This window comes from Panthera pardus, unplaced genomic scaffold (genome assembly GCF_024362965.1).
Source record: "Panthera pardus isolate Hobbes unplaced genomic scaffold, ASM2436296v1 HiC_scaffold_24, whole genome shotgun sequence".
Classification (NCBI taxonomy): Eukaryota; Metazoa; Chordata; class Mammalia; order Carnivora; family Felidae; genus Panthera; species Panthera pardus.
Genome location: NW_026526810.1, coordinates 129,365,603 through 129,384,291, shown reverse-complemented (window position 1 = coordinate 129,384,291; position 18,689 = coordinate 129,365,603). Strand labels below are relative to the sequence as shown.

At 47.9% G+C, this 18,689-nt stretch overlaps 1 non-coding gene across 1 annotated transcript; it reads right to left on the bottom strand.

Moving 5' to 3' along the window:
• Positions 1–15,344: 15,344 nt before the first annotated feature.
• LOC128773138 (U6 spliceosomal RNA) lies at positions 15,345–15,451 on the bottom strand. The gene has a single exon (XR_008417420.1). It is a non-coding gene; the product is annotated as a U6 spliceosomal RNA (small nuclear RNA).
• Between the last annotated feature and the right edge of the window lie 3,238 nt (positions 15,452–18,689).

Here is an 18,689-nt window from a genome sequence, read left to right as displayed (position 1 = left end):
GGCCAGGGATGCACGGGGCTGGGGGGGGTGGGGGAGAGGGCGCGGGTGATACACCATCCCAGCCAGCAAAGTCGAAGAGTAGAGTGAACCACGCTCTGATGTCTATCCCACGTGCTTTGATGCAACACCGCGGAAACTGACCAGCAGTGACCTTCTGAATACGGTTATAATCATGACAGAATCATTCGGCTCCGCCATATAATATGATCTGCTTTATCTAAATTAGCCCGCCAGCTAATGCACACCCTCCCCCACCCAACCCGCTCTTGGGGGGTACCTTCCAAAAGGCGGGTCTCCAAGATGCTCTATCAGTAGGCCTCTGGCAATGGGCACATCACTGCACACCGTGGTAGCCTGCACTGGGCACTGGGCATTGGACACTGGACACGGGCATCGGGTCTCCTGGGTTGGCTCTGAAGGCAGTGTGGCCAGACGGGGTTGCTATCATAATTAAATGATCCCAGGACACTGCGGTGGCCCTAACACCTGGGTAGTTACAGAAGCAAACCGAAACTTAAGCCACAGTCAGGGCACTTGAATCCAAGAAAATGGAACGTAGGGGGCGCCTGGGTGGCTCAGTCGGTTCAGCGTCCGACTTCAGCTCAGGTCACGATCTCACGGTTTGTGGGTTCGAGCCCCGCGTCGGGCTCTGTGCTGACAGCTCGGAGCCTGGAGCCCGCTTCGGATTCTGCGTCTCCCTCTCTCTCTGCTCCTCCCCTGCACATGCTCTGTCTATCTGTCTGTCTCTCTCTCAAAAATAAATAAACATTAAAAAAAAAAGACAATGGACCTTAGAAACAATCAATCACAAACAGTAGAGGCTTTCCCACACAAGGCAACTGCTTATGCTGTGACCCAGCACATAATTGCTTTGCTTTGCTTTGCTTCACCGTCTTCTCTATGGAAACCTTGCCCCAGCTCCAGTGCCATTTGAAACATCTTTTAGGGTACCTGCCCGGTTCAAATCGACGTATGCTCAAATAAAGTCTTGACAATGTTAACGTGCCTCAGTTTCCATGCAACAGCGCTCGGAATCAATATTCACGTAGGCCAGCGGCGCTCAGCTTGGACACTATCACCATTTTGGCCCGAGTCATTCTTTGTGGCGGGGGCGGTCCTGCACATCGTGGGATGTTCCGCAGCCTCCCCGGCCCCCACCCACCAGGAGCACGAGGCACCCCATCCCCCAGCTGTGACAACCCAAAACGTCCCCGGATGTTGCGGTCCTGAGTGCAAAATCGCCCTTGATGGAGAACCACAGGTATATGCAAATGCTCTCTCCCTGTCCTCCAGAAAATCACTTTTATCTGGGTTGGATTTTAGGTGCATGCACCCCACATAGAAGATTTTAGAGCTGGAGGCCTACAGTAGCTTCCTGGGGCTGCCTGCACAAAGCACCACGAATGATGGGACAGAAACACGTTGTTTCACAGTTGCAGAAACCGGAAGTCTGAACCAAAGGTGTCAGCAGGGCCCAGCTTCCCCTGAGCCTCCAGCAGGGGGTCCTTCCTGGCCTCTCCCAGCTTCTGGTGGTGGCCGGCACTCTTTGGCTTCTGGACAGATCACTCCAATCTCTGTCTCTGTCTCCACGCGGCCTCCTCCCCTGTGCGTGTCTCTGGGTCTTGTCTTCTCTCGAGGACACCGGTCATACAGGATTGGGGCCCATCCTACTCCAGTATGACCTCATCGGCACTCATTACCTCTACAGCAACCCCAGTTCCAAACAGAGTGGCATCTGAGGTCCCAGGAGGGACAGGAACTGGGGGCGGTGGGGACACTATATAATTCACCACGAGGGCTTGAAGAGAGAGTGGAGTCCACGCTTATCTTTGCAGTGGGGGAAACTGAGGCCAGAAAAATCTGGTTACTTCTTGTAGATCCCAGCATCAGACAGAGGGCAGACCTGGGATCAGCGACAGCCTTCTGGACACCACACACAGCATCCAAGGACATGCGGGACAGTGGGGACCAAAGTCCTGTCCGCAGGAGACCGCAGCTAGCCCACTGCCCAGGTCCCTGGTCCCAGCCACACACCTGCACATCCCAACATGAGGGGAGTCTCCTAGGACGGCCCTTCAACCTCCTCTCCGGCTCTGCCCCCCCCAAGGAATCCCTCACTCCTCCCTATTGCCAGTCAGACCCAGTCACCAAAGGAGACAAGCCTTGTTGGTTAATTTTTTCCCCCTTCAAAAAAATAAATAAATTCATAAATGGTCTTTGGCAAGCTGTTTACTACCCAGCTTTAATGGCCTGTTTATTACCTTGAGCCTGTGTCTGTTAACACCCCCCCTCGTCATTTTCCCTCATTAACTGTCAATTTGGAGGCCAGATTTGGCATAAACCATGCCCGGACCTAAATGGCTGTGGACAGTTGATTTTATGACCGTGCCTTGTCTTGGAAACGTGGGGCCTGTCATCAGAGGAGGGTTGACGTGGACAGGTCCAGCCGCAGACAGCCGGGATGTGGGGCTGCCGGCTGGGAGGTGAGGCAGGTGGGGATTTGGGGGCTCGATTCACAGGGGCGTGCGGGCCCTTCTCGTGGTGGCTGAGGGACAGAACCGTATTTGGAAACGAGTTTCACTTCAGAGAGGGACCGCAAAGGATCTCTGATCTGGAAAAACTGCACTCCTACGAATGCAGGAAAGATAAGACCTCTTTGGGAAACCCCCCTTGTCGAATTCCACTCTGTGCCCTCCTTGCTGGGAGCAGAAGATACGGAAAGGAACGAGAGCTGCCTCCATCCCCCAAGAGCTCCTGTTCAAGGACAGAGACGGATGCATCCACAGGTCACGACAGGCCACGGGGAAGCTCGGCCTGGACGGCCTGGGGGGAGCTCCTCAAGCTCTGCCCGAGGGCTGGCGTGAGCCCGGGAGGACCGGATGTTCATCACCGACAAAGAGACACATAGAGGTTCAAGAGTGTCGGGATGGGGGAGGGCGGTGGGGTGGTCACCGCCCTTCGCCGGCTTTCCAGCCTCTCCTGACGGCACTCCCTGAGTTCCAGCCACGTCATCTGTAGAGGGTTCAACGGGACCCCCAGAATTCAGGCGTACCTGGAATCTCAGGATGCGACCTTAGTCAGAAATAGTGTCTTTCCAGAGGTAATCAGGGAGGTTGAGCTCATATTCAAGTATACCCTGAATCCATTAACTGATGTCCTTAGAAGAGGAGAGGACACACAGACACACGAGGAAGGTCATGTGACCACGGAGGCAGAGGTAGGAGTGAGGAAGCTACAAGCCCAGAGCCCCAGAGCGGGCCCTGCTGCTACTTTTGTTGTTTTTTTTTTTTTTTTTTTTTTTTCTTAACATTTTTTAATTTATTTTTGAGACAGAGAGAGACAGAGCATGAACGGGGCGGTGGGGCAGAGAGAGAGGGAGACACAGAATCTGAAACAGGCTCCAGGCTCCGAGCTGTCAGCACAGAGCCCGACGCGGGGCTCGAACTCACGGACCGCGAGATCGTGACCGGAGCCGAAGTCGGACGCTCAACCGACTGAGCCACCCAGGCGCCCCTCCTGCTGCTACTTTGAACTGAACTGAACTGAATGTGTGTCCGTTGGAAGCCACCAGTTGGTGGCCCTTGGTTATGGCAGCCCTGAGAGACCGACACCCCACCCCTCTCCTCTTAGAAAGCTCCAGCCCCATAGGACCCCGTCCCTCAGCGCCCTTCTAAACCTCTGTATTGTCCAGAGGCCTGGCCAAGGAGTTCTGGGTTAAGAGGGCAAGCTGAGCACACACTTCTGATTTCACTCCCTTAAAAAAGAAATCCCGCTAACTTACCGTAAAGGGATTTTTAAAGAAAATACCTCCACAAGGATAGGAGAGAAGGAGGAGAAAACCGTGGAAGTTTGGGTCTCACTGCTTCTGTCCCCATCCCCGGGGGCTTCCGGGGCGGTTTGTTGAGGGTGTCATCCCTTAAGATCCCCACGGTCGCGATCCTGGCGTGGGGAGCCCGACTTGCTTCATACTTGCTCTTGACCATGAACTGGCTTCCTGCTCTCCCAGGCAGGGTCTGGGGCCAGCAGAAACACCCATTTTACCCCTGGAAGGTTCTGCCGTGACCCGTTCCTGAGCTTGCGAGCCCAAAAGGGCAGCCACTTCCTGACCTGGCGACCTGGTCACGTGGGGGGGCCCCTCCAGATGCCCTGCGGGGGTGCCCTCACCCGACTTTCCTTCCAGGGAGCTTGCAGGGAAGCTGAACCAGCACCCAGCCTGCCCTTCTCCGTGCAGCCAGCTTCGCACGACTTTTCTAAACGAACGATATTCTGGGCTGATACCTACACAGGTGATAAAGTCAGCTACATATTGGATAGAGAATCTCCTGGTTGGGGGGGGCGTGGGCACAAGGGAGAACCGCACATAGGACCTCAAGAGCGGCCTTCCTCGGCTCCCCGGGCCACACCAGCCACCGGGTTCCGTTGTCTGGGAGGGGCTGGTGCTGCCGGTGGGGGACCCCGCTGTTGACCAAGGCTCTGGGTTACCGGTAAATGCTCAATTTCTCGAACTGCGGGTGCATTTTCTTAACTGTTCTTTCAACTAGGTGTATACATCTCATGCTGAAGTTCGTATGCTAGGTCTCCTTTTTTTTTTTTGAAAATCTGTTGAAATGTCACCTTCTCCTAGAAGCTCTCCTTACCCTTCTCAGACCACACAAGTCACACCTTCTTCCGTGTTCCGCAGGCACGTCCCCCGGGGGTTACAAACTCCGACACCTACAGGCCAGTGACATTCCCCCAGTGAGGCTGTCAGGAAGGACCCACACACACCAGCTATAAAGAGGTGACAGTCACCTACGGGAATGTGTGTCCAGGGGTACCAGATCTAGCTTTTCAGGACAAGCTAGAATATTCAGCTTTTTGTGTCAAATCTGTTGCCCCTCCCCTCCCCCAATACCCACGGGCCGTAAGGCGTCCGTGCGTTGCCGAAGCTCTAACCCACACCGTGGTTGATCTAAGCACGGTCACACGGTCTCCAAGCACCCGTGGGGTCCTCAACGAAGGGGCTCATCTTTGGGTACTTTTATCTGAATCCTTGCAAAAAAGCTCAGCAGCCGGTGCTGGCTCCATTCTACACGTGAGAACAGCTGAGTCTCAGAGCAGTCATTGCTCGAGCTTCCAAAGCTGGCAGGCGGTAAGGCTTGGGGCCGGGAGTGTCAGCCCAGGGACGTGTTCCCTGACCGGTGTACCCAGTGACACTCAAGCACTGGGCCAAGCTGACTCGCAGCTCTACAGGAAATACACAATCCCTGCTTCAACAAGCCTGTGACCTTGGAGATACACAGCCTCTCTCTAGCTCTAGTTTTCACGTCTGTAAAACGGGCTTAATGACAGTGCCTGGGTCCTTGGGAGGGAGGGAAGATTGAACCAGGGAAAGTAGGCAGTGTATTTAGCACAGTCCCTGGGCACAGTGCGGGTCAAATTGCAGTAAGTTTCATTATTATGACTATTTATTTCATTGATGTTAATTTTTGTCATGATCCTCAAATGGTCCCTTTCGTCTGCAGCAGCTATCAGGGCTGGATGCGTTGGGATGCATTCACTCGCGTGCCCGCTTGAGGTTTGGAAATCAACACCCATAGGAAAGCTGTCGGTTACATGTTGATGGGGAGAGAAAAAAGGGGGAAACTGGGGAGAAAGGGAGAAGCAAAGAGGGAGGAAGGAGGAAGGAACTGAAACCCCAGGAGGAGACGTGTCACTGCGCTCCCTGAGGCGGAAGGAACTCATGGAACATGGCTGGGTGCCCACCACGGTCCAAGTTTCAGGCTGCCCGTGGGACACCAGCCACATCTCGTCACAATCGGGGCCGGTGGGTGGGGGGAGGTGTTGTCAACTACTTTTCCAGGAGAGGAACCCTACCCTTAGGAATCCCATCTTGTCCCAGGCATTAGCACCCTTGTGTCTGGCCATCTCTCTTGGCCCGCTGGGGCTGCGTGTAAAAGCTTCAGGCCCCGGGCTCATCTGCCACTCACTGCTTCTCATCCTGTGTCCTTGAGGGTTTGCCTGTCACAGTAGGACCAGGCCACACCACCGCACCACCAAAAGGGACCCCACCCACCTTTGATAACATTGCCCTTTGTTTTTAAACTCCTTTGCCCCTATGCTAATCCCATTAATTTAAGTGTTCTAGAAGGCAAGAAGGAAAGGAGAATTTTTATTTTCTTATTTACCAAACAGCTTGCTGATCTCATGTAATCCACTCAGCAACAGGCTGTCTCCACCTGACTCTCCCCCTCAGCCCTATTCACCTGCGGCCTCTTGCGAATTTGAACTCTCTGCCTTCCCCCCACTCCGAAGTACCCCTCCAAACTTCAGGGACCCATTTCTTCAAGTAAGCGCACTCCTGGGTGAAGGGTATATACTTAGCTTTCTCCTAGCACACCACAAAGCCAAAGAAGTAGTCCTGTTTATATCTCCGGGGCATGGGAGGATCCTTTTTTAATATCACGATTGTTTATAGAAGGTTGTTTGTTTTTTTTCTCATTGGATTTTAGGAATTGTTTATGTATCCTGGATAGTAATCCTTTGTCTGTTCGAGAGTTACTAGGTCTTCTGCCCAATTGTGGTTTGTTGGTCGAAGAGAGGTTTGAACAACAGTTCCTGATTCACTGAAATCCTATTTACCAATCTTGTCTACGATCGGGCTTTTTGAGTCTTGTTTAGAAAATACTTCCCTTCTTGGAGGCCATAGGAACATCCTCCTCTGGTTTTTTTCCGAAACGTTTTTAAAGCTGTGCTTTTCTTATTTACCTATTCAATTTATCTGGATCTAGTTTTTGTACGTGAAGGCTCAGGAGAGGACCCGTGGGTTTTTCCCCTGTGGATACACACGGTTCTAGCATCTTCTATAGGCCAGTTCATCTCTCTGGTGGCCAGATGCCGCTGCAGTCATAGAACAGGTTCCCAAACGTGCTTGGGTTTGTTTGCGAGCTTTTTATTCTATGCTTCACTGGTCAGTTTCTCTGCCAATAACACTGCCATAATCGGCATAGCTGTACAATAAATCTCAACATCTTCTGGGCAACTCGCCCCACTTCATGCTTCTTTAGGAATGTCTTGGCTATTCTTGGGCCTTTGTTCTTCCATATAAATTTTAGAATCAGCTTGTTCAGGTCCTTGAAAAATCCATTTGGGGATTTTGATTGGCATCGTATAAAGTCTATGGCTCGATGTGGGGATATTTGAGACCTCCAACAATACTGTCTTCCTAGCCATGAACTGAAAATACCTCTCCATTTATTTATGGCCTTTTTAATGGATTGTCTCTAACATTGTATACTTTTTCTCTAGAAAAGTCTTCCACATCTAAAAAAAATAATTAACCTTAGATGCTCCGTCCCTGTTCTGTTGCCGTTGCTGTTATAAAGGAGTCAGTTCTGAAATTATGTTTTCATTGTTTGTTGTTGCCTGTCGGTGGTGGATGGAAATGCAATTCATTTTTTCATTATTGACTTTATATCTAGCTATTTCGCTAAACTCTTACTAATCTTAATTTGTAGATTCTTTCGTATTTCCTATGTAAATAATCCTATCATTTGTGAATAATGACAGGTTTGGGTTTTTTTCTTTTTTCCCAATCATTACATCTTTTTCTTGCCTCGTTGCACTGGCGAGGGCCTCTGATGTAATAGTGGTGACAGAATGCATTCTTGTCTTCTCTCTAATTTCTAGGGAAAAGATTCTAATTTACTACCAAATGATTCTGGTAGATACCTTCACTTTGTCAAGGAAGGTCTTTTCCATTTTTATGCTGGTAAATTTTTAACTGATTGATTACAAATGGGCAACAGGTTTTCTAAATTCGTATTTCTACGCACATTGGGACAGTTTGTTTATATCTGCTAAACTAGCAAATACTTATCAACTTTTTTCCAATATTAAATCACCTTCGCATCGTTGGGGTTAAACCCAACTTACTTCTCATGCATTATCTTTTTGATACATTGCCAAATTCCGTTGGTAATATTTTAGATGAGACTTCTACATTCATATTAATAAATGAGATTGTCTTTCTCACACCGTCCTTGACTAGTAGGTTTTGATATCAAGGTTATATTACCATCATAGAATGAGTTAGGCACTTTTTATGAGTCTCTGGAAGATTTTCTGTATGATCGGGATGAGCTGGGAAGTTTAGTTGAACTCCTTTGTTTAAAAAAAAAAATCTAGGGGCACCTGGTGGTTCAGTCAGTTAAGTGTCCAACTTCGGCTCAGGTCATGATCTCACGGTTCATGGGTTCGAGCCCCGTGTGGGCTCTGTGCTGACAGCTCAGAGCCTGGAGCCTGCTTCAGATTCTGTGTCTCTCCCATGCTCATGCTCTGTCTTTCTCTGTCTCTCAATAATAAATAAATGTTAAAAATTAAAAAAAAAAGGAAACAAAATCTAGGACCTGTAATTATCTTTTCCTATAGGAAGATAATTAAGCTCTTACTCATTTTATAAGTGGTTTTAAGAAATTTTGGGCTTTTTCATTCTCTTCGAATCAATTTTGGAGGTATTTTTCTAAGAACGTCACTATTTTGTTTGACTTCTAAGAATTTATTTGAATTCTAAGAATTCAAATTTTTGGCCTAAGGATGAAAAAAAATGTTTTTAGTGTTTATTTATTTTTGAAAGAAAGAGAGAGAGAGCGAGAGACAGAGGCAAAAAGAGAGGGAGACACAGAATCCGAAGCAGGCCCCAGGCTCTGAGCTGTCAGCACAGAGCCCGACGCGGGGCTCGAACTCACAAACCATGAGATCATGACCTGAGCCAAGATCAAGAGTCAACGGCTTAACCAACTGAGTCACCCAGGCACCCCAGGCATAAAGATTTTTATAATAATATTCTAGTAAATTTTTGTTGTGGCTATGGTTTTGATCCATTTACTTTCTTTATACTATTATATGCATATATTTTCTTTTTTTTTCAATCAGTCTACCAGATGCAGGCTACTTCATTAATCTTTTAAAAAAACCAGTAGTCTTGTCGATCTGCTCTATTGTATCTTTTTTGTTTCTATTTCATTAATTTCTGTTCGTATCTTCACGGTCTCTTCCTTTCTGCTGTCTTTGGGGGTATTCTGTTTTCCTTTTTAATGCATTTTCAGCTTCTCTTGGTTCTAATATAATATTTAAGGTTATGGATCTCCACTTAAGACCGCTGTCCCTGCATACTGACATGTAATAGTTTGGGTATCATTCAATTCTAATTATTTCAAATGCAAATTCTTCTTCTTTTATTCATGAGTTATTGTGAAGCGGGCTTGTAAATTTCCAGACATGGAAAGATTACTAAAATTTCTCTTTGCACTCTCTGTAGCTACTTCGTAAATTCCACTATGATCAGAGACTGTCATATCTGTATGACATTCGTTGTCTTAAATAGATGACAAATGTTCCGTGGTTTAAGAGTCTACACATTTCAACCCTGTTTTCCGACCATGATGCAATTAAATTAGAAATTAAAACCAGTGCTAAGAAATCGTAAAACACAGATGAAAATTTCCATCTGTACTTGAGAAGAACGACCATTTTTTCATTGTTGGAGGAGTTATATGCCCACGAAGTCACGGCCGACAATCCGACAACTGTAATTCAAATCTTCTGTCATCTCGGGGCGCCTGGCGGGCTCCGTTGGTTTAAGCTCAGGTCATGATCTCGCGGTTTGTGGGTTCAAGCCCTGTACGGGGCTCTCTGCTGTCAGCACAGAGCCTGCTTTGGATCCTCCGTGCCCCTCCCTCTCTGCCCCTTCTCCACTCGCACTCTCTCTCAAAAATAAGTAAACAGTAAAAAAAAAAAACTTCTGTCTTTTCTAATATTTTTTTGTGTGTTTATCGGTAACTAGTAAAGATGCGTTGAAATCCTTGACAATTATGGTAGATTTGTCCATTTGTCCCTGTAATTGTTTTCAGATTTTGTTTCACATTTTTGAGGCTTTATAAAAAATGGGTAAAAGTTTACAATGTCACATCTTCCTGGTGAATTGAACTTCTTATCCTTATCTACTGACCCTCTTTAACATGGCTTTTTTTTTTTTTTTTCTTAACAATAATTTAGCTTCTCATTGGTAGTGTTGATAAAGCTCTTTGAAATCAGGACAACACTGCCTTCCAGTTATTACTCAATTTACTTGCTTACTATTTACCATTCCTTGCTTTGGCCTCTGCTCCCTGATATTTATTTATTTATTTGCTTGATTAGTTGCTTGTTTATGTATTTTTCGTGGCCCTTCAGAGTTCCCTTATTTCCAATAAGCTCATCGATACATCAAAATGTGTGTTTGCTATAATGTTGCCAGGCTCTAATTGACATAAGAGTCCCTCAGAATGCCTAGAGTGCCAGAATGCCAAATTGGCACACTTTTCAGTCTTTACAATATATATACTATATATATTTTATGTAAGCTTCATTCCCAGGTCGGAGTCCAACATAGGGCTTGAACACATGACCTTGAGATCAAGACCTGAGCTGAGATCAAGAGTCAGACGTTTAACCAACTGAGCCATCCAGGTGCCCCTACTATATTTCCAGAAAGTAGAAGTTATGGGCCTGGGGCGCCTGGGTGGCTCAGTCACACCCAACTCTTGACTTCGGCTCAGGTCGTGATCTCACCCTCCGTGAGTTGGAGCCCCGCGTCAGGAGCCAGCCTGCTTGGGATTCTCTCTCTCCCCTTCTCTCTACCTTTCCCCTACTCGTGCTCATCTCTCGCTCAAAAGTAAATAAATAAATAAACATTTTTTAAAAAAGAAGAACTTATGGGCACAAAAAGAGAAGACAAGGGACGTGGGCACCAAGGAGTACCGACCAGGGGATTCTGTGTGCCTATGTACGCATATGCCCATTTTCCAAATACCTGTGGGTAAACAATGTGTGAAGGAACTATGTGTTCTGTGCTTCTGAAATCATAGGTTTTTCAAGTTATGTCTTATTTCTTTCTTTTAATTCTTTTTTCAGTGTTTATTTATTTTTGTGAGACAGAGACAGAGCATGACCAGGGGGAGAAGCAGAGAGAGAGGGAGACACAGAATCTGAAGCAGGCTCCAGGCTTTGAGCTGTCAGCACAGAGCCTGACGCCAGGCTCGAACTCATGAGCCGTGAGATCATGACCTGAGCAGAAGTTGGAGGCTCCACCGACTGAGCCACCCAGGCGCCCCAATTAGATCTTACTTCAGTCAATGAATATTTACTATATATAAAACAACTAGGGTGTGAGGACCATAAAGATGTTAGAGATCCTCGCATTCATTAAATGTAAATAGTGCTCATCTCTCCGTGTTGGGCTTGTGGGTGGTGAGTATTGTCTTCTATCGATTTTCTGTTTCTTGAACTTCTGCTGTAAGCATGTACTAGTTCCCTGATTATAGGGAAACAGTTATTTTCCAAAGGGGTTTTCATACTTCAAAGAGTTGGAAACCACTAGTTTGGGGATTGAGAGCTTATAGAGCAAGAAAAACAAATTCGAAGGTGAATGGATGGGGCCAGGCCTGTGAGGACAATGAGAAAGTGGCCGAGGGGGCAGGGCGAGGGGCTGGGTTTCCAGTGACCTGATGGCCAAGGCCAGATGAAATGGGAGTGAACGCCTGTCAGCTCCGCCCCATTTTTTTGCTCTGTAAAACTGCAGGCCTGATGTTGCCAGATCTTTTGGCTAAGTGAAAATAGATATCTACATTTTGTTATTTGAAATCTTTACAGAGTTTCCAATGCTGGCAAACTGACTTTTTAAAAAATGTTTAAACCTGGTGCAGTTCAAATCAACCATCAGTGGAGATTAGATATGGCTCCTGGGTGGCCCCTTGATATCCTGTGTTAGGACCTGGGTTCCTTATCTCTTTCACCTCCACATGCACACTCCACAATCACTAAGATCAGGTCCAGCCCTGAAATATTTCTGAAATAGGAGACACCACCAATTTCCTCCTTCAGTTCAGATTATGGGCAGCCTCTCCATCTGCCCTAGTTTTAATCACATTGAAACCGTCACCAAGTGGGTGTATCCATCCATCCGTCCGTCTGTCCATCCGTCCATCTTGTCTGTCCATCCACCTATCCGTCCATCCATCCATCCGTCCATCCGTCCGTCCATCTTGTCTGTCCATTCATCCATCCATCCATGCATCCATCCATCCATCCATCCATCCGTCCATTTTATGGGTCCATCCATCCATCCATCCATCCATCCATCCATCTTGTCTGTCCATCCATCTGTCCATCCATCCATCCATCCATCTGTCCATCCATCCATCCATCCATCCATCCATCCATCTGTCCATCCATCCATCCGTCCATTTTATCTGTCCATCCATCCATCCATCCATCCATCCATCCATCTGTCCATCCATCCATCCATCCATCTTATCTGTCCATCCATCTGTCTGTCCATCCATCCATCTGTCCATCCATCCGTCCATCCATCTGTCCATCTTGTCTGTCCATCCATCCATCCGTCCATCCATCTTGTCTGCCCATCCATCTATCCGTCCATCTTGTCTGTCCACCCATCCATCCGTCCATCCATCTTGTCTGCCCAGCCATCTATCCGTCCATCCATGTATTTATTCTGACAACAGCTATCTTTTGGACATCTCCTAGATGGCAAGTAGTGCCCCAAATGGTGGAGAGAGAACAGGGAATACGACCAAGCCCTACCCTTAAGGAGCATGTAACACTCTAGGGGAGGAAGTAGACAATTACAAACAAATGATCTGATGTCAGATGGGGGAGGTGTGCTATCTAAAAGCTATGCGGAAGGAAGAGGTGAGGGGACAGCATTGCTCGAAAGGGTGGCCAGGAAAGACCTTCACACATGGTGTCTGAATAAGACCTGCTTGCTAAGAAAGAGGCAGCTGTGCAAACACGGAGAGCGAACTTAGCTTCCAGGCAACAGATGGGATAACAGCAGGTGCAAAGGCCCAGAGACAAGAACGGGATGATCTAGATTTGTTGGGGGAAGTCTGCTAATCCTCTCCTGCGAACCCACACCACGCAGACTTCCTCCCTGACTCCCCTGTCAAGCACTTCGTTCTGTGTTATCTCCTAACTCAGGCTGGGGGCCAAGGCCATTCTCCACGGGTCCATCCCACAGGGCTGGTTTCCAGGGAGAAGACATCTTTCACCCCCAGCAGAGATCCCGGGCAGGTTCCTGGTCTTGACCCTCCTCTCTGATCTTCAGTGGTTATCTTCCCCTGAGAGAGGCCCCTCCTCCACCAAAGGGCCTCCTTCCTGCTCCTACAGAGCAGACCCATTAACTCCTTTCTGAAGCCATTTGATAAAAACCCCAGATCCTGTCACCACCTCTACCCTCTGTTCACAGTGTACTCACCTTCCAGCTCCAACCCCTCCCCACCCTCTCAACCCTACCCTTGCAGCCCAGGCCCCCAAACTTCCCAGGCCCTTCTCTTGATATCTGACCTTCACAGGCGTGGTCTGTCCTCTTAGCAACAGCATCTCCCCCTTTAATTCTAGCACCTTCCTGGTCGCTTGGTCCATAGCATGGCCTCACCATGGGCCTCGTCCCATTTCTCTGGGACCGTCTTATTGGTCTTCCGCTGGCCCCTTCCTGCCTCCCACAAACACGAGCTCCTTGGCTGGCTCAGCTTCCAGCTTCTCTACCCTGGTCTTGCCGTCTTCTGTAACCGCTACAATTCCAGGCCGCTCAGTGCACTAACACGTGTAAGGTGAACACCATTGAATAATTAAGTCCTTGGGTTGATCTGGGCCCTCAGAATGGTCTGTCTTTGAGCTCGGAGTCATCACAACAGACAGGCAATCTCTTCTTTCCAGCATCTTCTTTATGCATTTATCATAAGCACAGGAGTTGCCAGCGTTGGTCCTAATCTATACTTGCTCGGGGCAGGGCGGGGGGGGGGGGGGGGTTGTTCAGTATAAATAGAACCCTTGTATGGGGTGGTCACTCCCTGCCAAGTGTCCCACCTGGCACACAGCCACACCTCCTTGCTGTATAGATAGAATGACTGAATTAGCGCCACGAGTGAATGAGTGAATGACCCTCCATAGGGCACTTCACACAGACCATTACAACGACCCAAGAGATGGGTTCCCTGGTCAAATCCCATCTTACCGTCTAGGAAACATGAAGACTGAAGGTGATTAAATGATCTGCCTGACAGTCACGAATCTAATAAGCGGAAGCGTTGGGATTTCAACCCACCCCTGTCTTTGTTTCAGGGTCTAATCCCTGTGCTGTTCCACGGGGTGGCCATCAGCCACAGGTGGCTCCTGAGGACTCGTCCAAATGCGGCTGGTCCAAATCTAGATGTGCGGTGACGATACACATTCCAGACTTCTAAGCTGTAGTGTGAAAAAGAGAATGAAAACTATCTCATTGATGCTTTTTACATTAAAGATAGGCTGACATGAAGGCATTTTGGATATATCGGGTTAAATAAAATATGTTATCAAAATTAATCGCACCTGTTTCTTTTTAACCTTTTTAACGCAGCTACTAGACAAGTGGAAATCGCACTGTGGCTCACGTTACGTTTTTGTTGGACAACGCGGGTGAAAGCGCTCAGCCGCCTCGTTCTACCAATTCAAATGCAAACGCCGTCAACATCCTGAATAATGCGCACCCAGGACTGTTGGCCCAAGGCTCCCTTCTTTGTCCCCCTCGGTTCGTCTCTCTTCCACCCACTGGAGTGATTTAGTCTCAGGGTATCCCAAACCCCAGGGCTGCTGCCTTGCTTTTAGCTGAATATCGTGGACAATATTTACCTTGGAGATGTCTCCGGCCTGGGAAGTTGGTCCTGAAGTCGGAACGTGGAGCTAAAATCGCTCTAGGCAAAATTATCCACAGAAAGCCCTCCAAATCAGCGTGCGGCAGTGTGTCCCTGGTTTTGTGCACGCGGATATGTATGTACACATGTATGACAGACTCAGTGAGATACAGTAGGTAACAGTACAGAGCAGAACATTGGTTTGCAAAATTTTCCCACCTATTGTTATTATTTTGATTAATCACTTGTGCATAAGTTGCAGATATTGGGACTTATTACTTTTTTGTTTGTTTGTTTTTGAGACAGAGAGAGAGAACGCATGCGTGCACGTGAACATGAGCAGGGGAGGGGCGGAGAGAGAGGGAGACAGAGGATCTGAAGCAGGCTCTGTGCCAACAGCAGAGAGCCCGATGCAGGGCTCGAACTCACGAACCGCGAGATCATGACCTGAGCCGAAGTCGGACACTTAACTTACTGAGCCACCCAGGCGCCCCGGGACCTTTCATTTTTGAATGTCTCAGTACATATTTCTTTTCTTTTTCATTTGACTCACTTTATTGCAATATTCACTTTATTGTGGTCATCTGAAACAAAACTCGTAATATCTCTAAGGTATGCCTGTACACAAATTCTAAAAATCTGGAACGTTTCATGAATTTGCGTGTCGGCCTTGTGCAGGGCCCATGCTAACCTTCTCTGTATCGTTCCAATTTTAGTCTCTATGCTGCTGAAGTGAGCACTCAGTATATATTTTTTAAGAACTAGGGGAACCTGGGTGACTCAGTGGGTTGAGCGTCTGACTCTTGATTTCAGCTCCGGTCATGATCTCACAATTCTTGGAATAGGGCTCTACACTGAGCGAAGAGCCTGCTTGGCATTCTCTGTCTCTGTCTCTGTCTCTCTCTCTCTCAAAATAAATAAATATACTTTAAAAAAAAAAAAAAGAAGCCTGTTCTCTTATGTAATAGTTACCATTATGAAATCCAGGAAAGTTAACATTTTTATAATATCTGATATGCATTCCATATTCAAATTTCCCCAATAACGTCTTTCCGAGCAACTTTCCCTGAACCCAGGATGCAAACCAGTATTTCATGCTGCATTTACTTGTCACGTGTCCTCGGTCTCCTCAGTCTGGAACAATTCCTTAACCTTCCTTTATCTCGCGTGGTATTGGCATTTTTGAAGATTACGGGATAGCTGTTAGGTAGAGTCCTCCCCTATCTGGATATGTCTGAATGATTCTTCATTATCAGAATCAAGTTGAAAATGTTTTACACATATGCAGCATAAATGACCCCGTATCCTTCCCACTATATCCCACAGGGGCTGGTGGTGTTCGTCCGTCGTCCCATCCTGCTGAGGGTAACTGTGATCACTGACTGAGGCAGTCCTAGATTTTCTCCCTTTTATTTTAAAGAGATTTTTTAAAATGTTTATTCTGAAAGAGAGAGAGCATGGGCAGGGGGAGGAGCAGAGAGAGAGGAGCCCAGGACCAGCCCAGAGAGCAGGAGCCTCGCACAGGGCCTGATCCCACGAACCATGAGATAATAACCTGAGACCTGAGATCACGACCTGAGATTTCATGACCTGAAATTAAGAGTTGGACGCTTAACGGACTGAGCCACCCAGGCACCCCATCTCCCTTTCAATTATTAAGAAATCTCTGGTCTCCTTTTGTAATTGATAAGTAATCTGTAGCACAAGACTCTGATAGTGTGTAAGTATCACATTTCCTAACAATTCCACCCAGAAGTTTTAGCATCCATCCGTGATTTGTGCCCTGAACTGAGTTTTATTAGGATAGCTGCAAATTATTTTTAAAGCTGTAAAAGAGGGAGGGGAGGGAGTGGGGGGAACACAGGTGAGCGGTTGCGTTTCCTTAACATAAAGGCCTGGAAAATGTTACTCCATTGTATGGAGAATTTTTAATCCGCAAAGCACGGTTTGGGCGGAAGGGGCAAGATTAACCAAGATGTGGTCTCTGCCACCAGAGCAGCTCACGATCAGATGGGGGACACAAAGCAGACAGAGCACTGAGGACACACACACACACACACAGGAAAGGAGGGACAGGAAACCATTAAGTGAAAGCTTCAGAGGAAACCCAGCAGCCTGGAGCCGCCTGCTGGAGCCTAAGGTTTGCCCAGCACATAGGTACCGAGCAGGGAAAGCGTCCCCCCATCCCCAGTGTCATGGATTGATGGGTCCCTCCCAAATTCATCTGTTGAAATCCTAACCCAATACCTCAGAACATGACCTGATTTTGAGATAAGGTCTTTACAGGGGAAATCAAGTTAAAATGAGGTCGTCAGGGCGGGCCTTAATCCAGTATGACCTTCGTCCTTCTAAAAGGGAAAAATCTGGACCCAGACATACACACAGAGGGAAGATGCTGCGAAGGGAGAAGGTCACCGACAATCCAAGGAACACCGAGGCTTCCAGAAGCCTGGAGGGAGGAGGCCCGGAACAGATTCCTTCTCAGCATCTGTTCTGCCAACACCTCGATCTCGGATTTCCAGCCTCCAAACTGTGGGACAATACGTTTCTGTTGTTTAGGTCATTCCATGGGTGGCACTTTGTTACAGCGACACCCACCGTCGGCAACATGACCCCACGTTCATGGGCTGCAAAATGTTGAGGGAAGAGCCCGGGCTCGAGTCAGAGCCTTGGGGTCATGGCCAGGTTGTACCACATCACAGCTGCTTAAGCTCAGGACAGTCTCTTTGTCTTCAGTCTCGGTTTCCTCATTTGTCAGTAGAGGGGAGTCAGAACGGCTGCAGAAGGGGTGCCTTGCGCTCCACTGGGGCCATCGTGGCTGGCCGCCATGGCCTCATCCAGTCTTTGCTGACTACGGGACTCCACCGCGGGAACCCCTTCCCTGACCCTCACTCTGCTGGGTATGGTGGCATTTTCACTCCCTTTCACCCTCAAGGTCAAGCTCATATGGGGCAGAACTAGGCCAAGCTAATACGGGGCAGAACTAACACAAGCCAGTTACCCAAAATGCCCTGGTGCCGTGTCAGTGAAGGAGGAAGTTGGCTTATCTTTCTGAGATTTAACATGATCTATGGTGCACCAGGCATGACAGGCCTTGCCTGTCACTGTCATGGCCTAGACTGTGTCCCCCTGAACCCAGAACATTACAGAAGCCTTCCCGGTCTCCCCAGCCCTCTGTGGAAGTGATCACTCAATTTCTTTGCTCTATAATTGCTTCTCTCCGGGGCCCTGGTTGCCTTCCATGGGCCACCGTTCTAAGCAAAGGGAGGTGGTTAAGGAGGGGAGTGTGGAGGGTCTCACCCCGGAGCCACCCTGCCTGAGTCTCATTCCTGACTTTGCCCTGAACTAGTTGTGTGACCTTGGGCAGCTTCTCCAGCCTCCCTGAGCCTCAGACTTCCCTTGTATAATAATAACATGGTTCTTGGCTGGTTGTGAGTATTGGCTAGGGCCTGGCATATAATCATCATTCAATAAATGTCAGCTATTTTTAAGGCTTTTATTCATTTTTGAGAGACAGAGAGAAACAGAGCATGAGTGGGGAAGGGGCAGAGAGAGGGAGACACAGAATCCGAAGCAGGCTCCAGGCTCCGAGCTGTCAGCACAGAGCCCGACACGGGGCTCGAACTCACGGACCGTGAGATCGTGACCTGAGCCAAAGTCGGATGCTTAACCTGCTGAGGCACCTAGGCACCCCTCAGCTATTTTTGTTAGCATTCAACTTCTCAGCCTGTTTTATCTCTCCCACCAGCCATTGGGAGCCAGGATTTTGGTGTAGGAAAAAAGATGGAGATCTGAGTTTAAAAAGGTTAAGTATAACCTGAGTTAGGATTAGAAGCATCAGAACAAACTCATGGTATATTTTATCCTTTAAAAAATGATCTGGATTTTTTTCTTCACTCTGTTAACCCTAGATCTACTGAAAAGACCCGGAACAATATCTAAACAGTATAAATGAGCATCCCCAGCATCAGACTATGG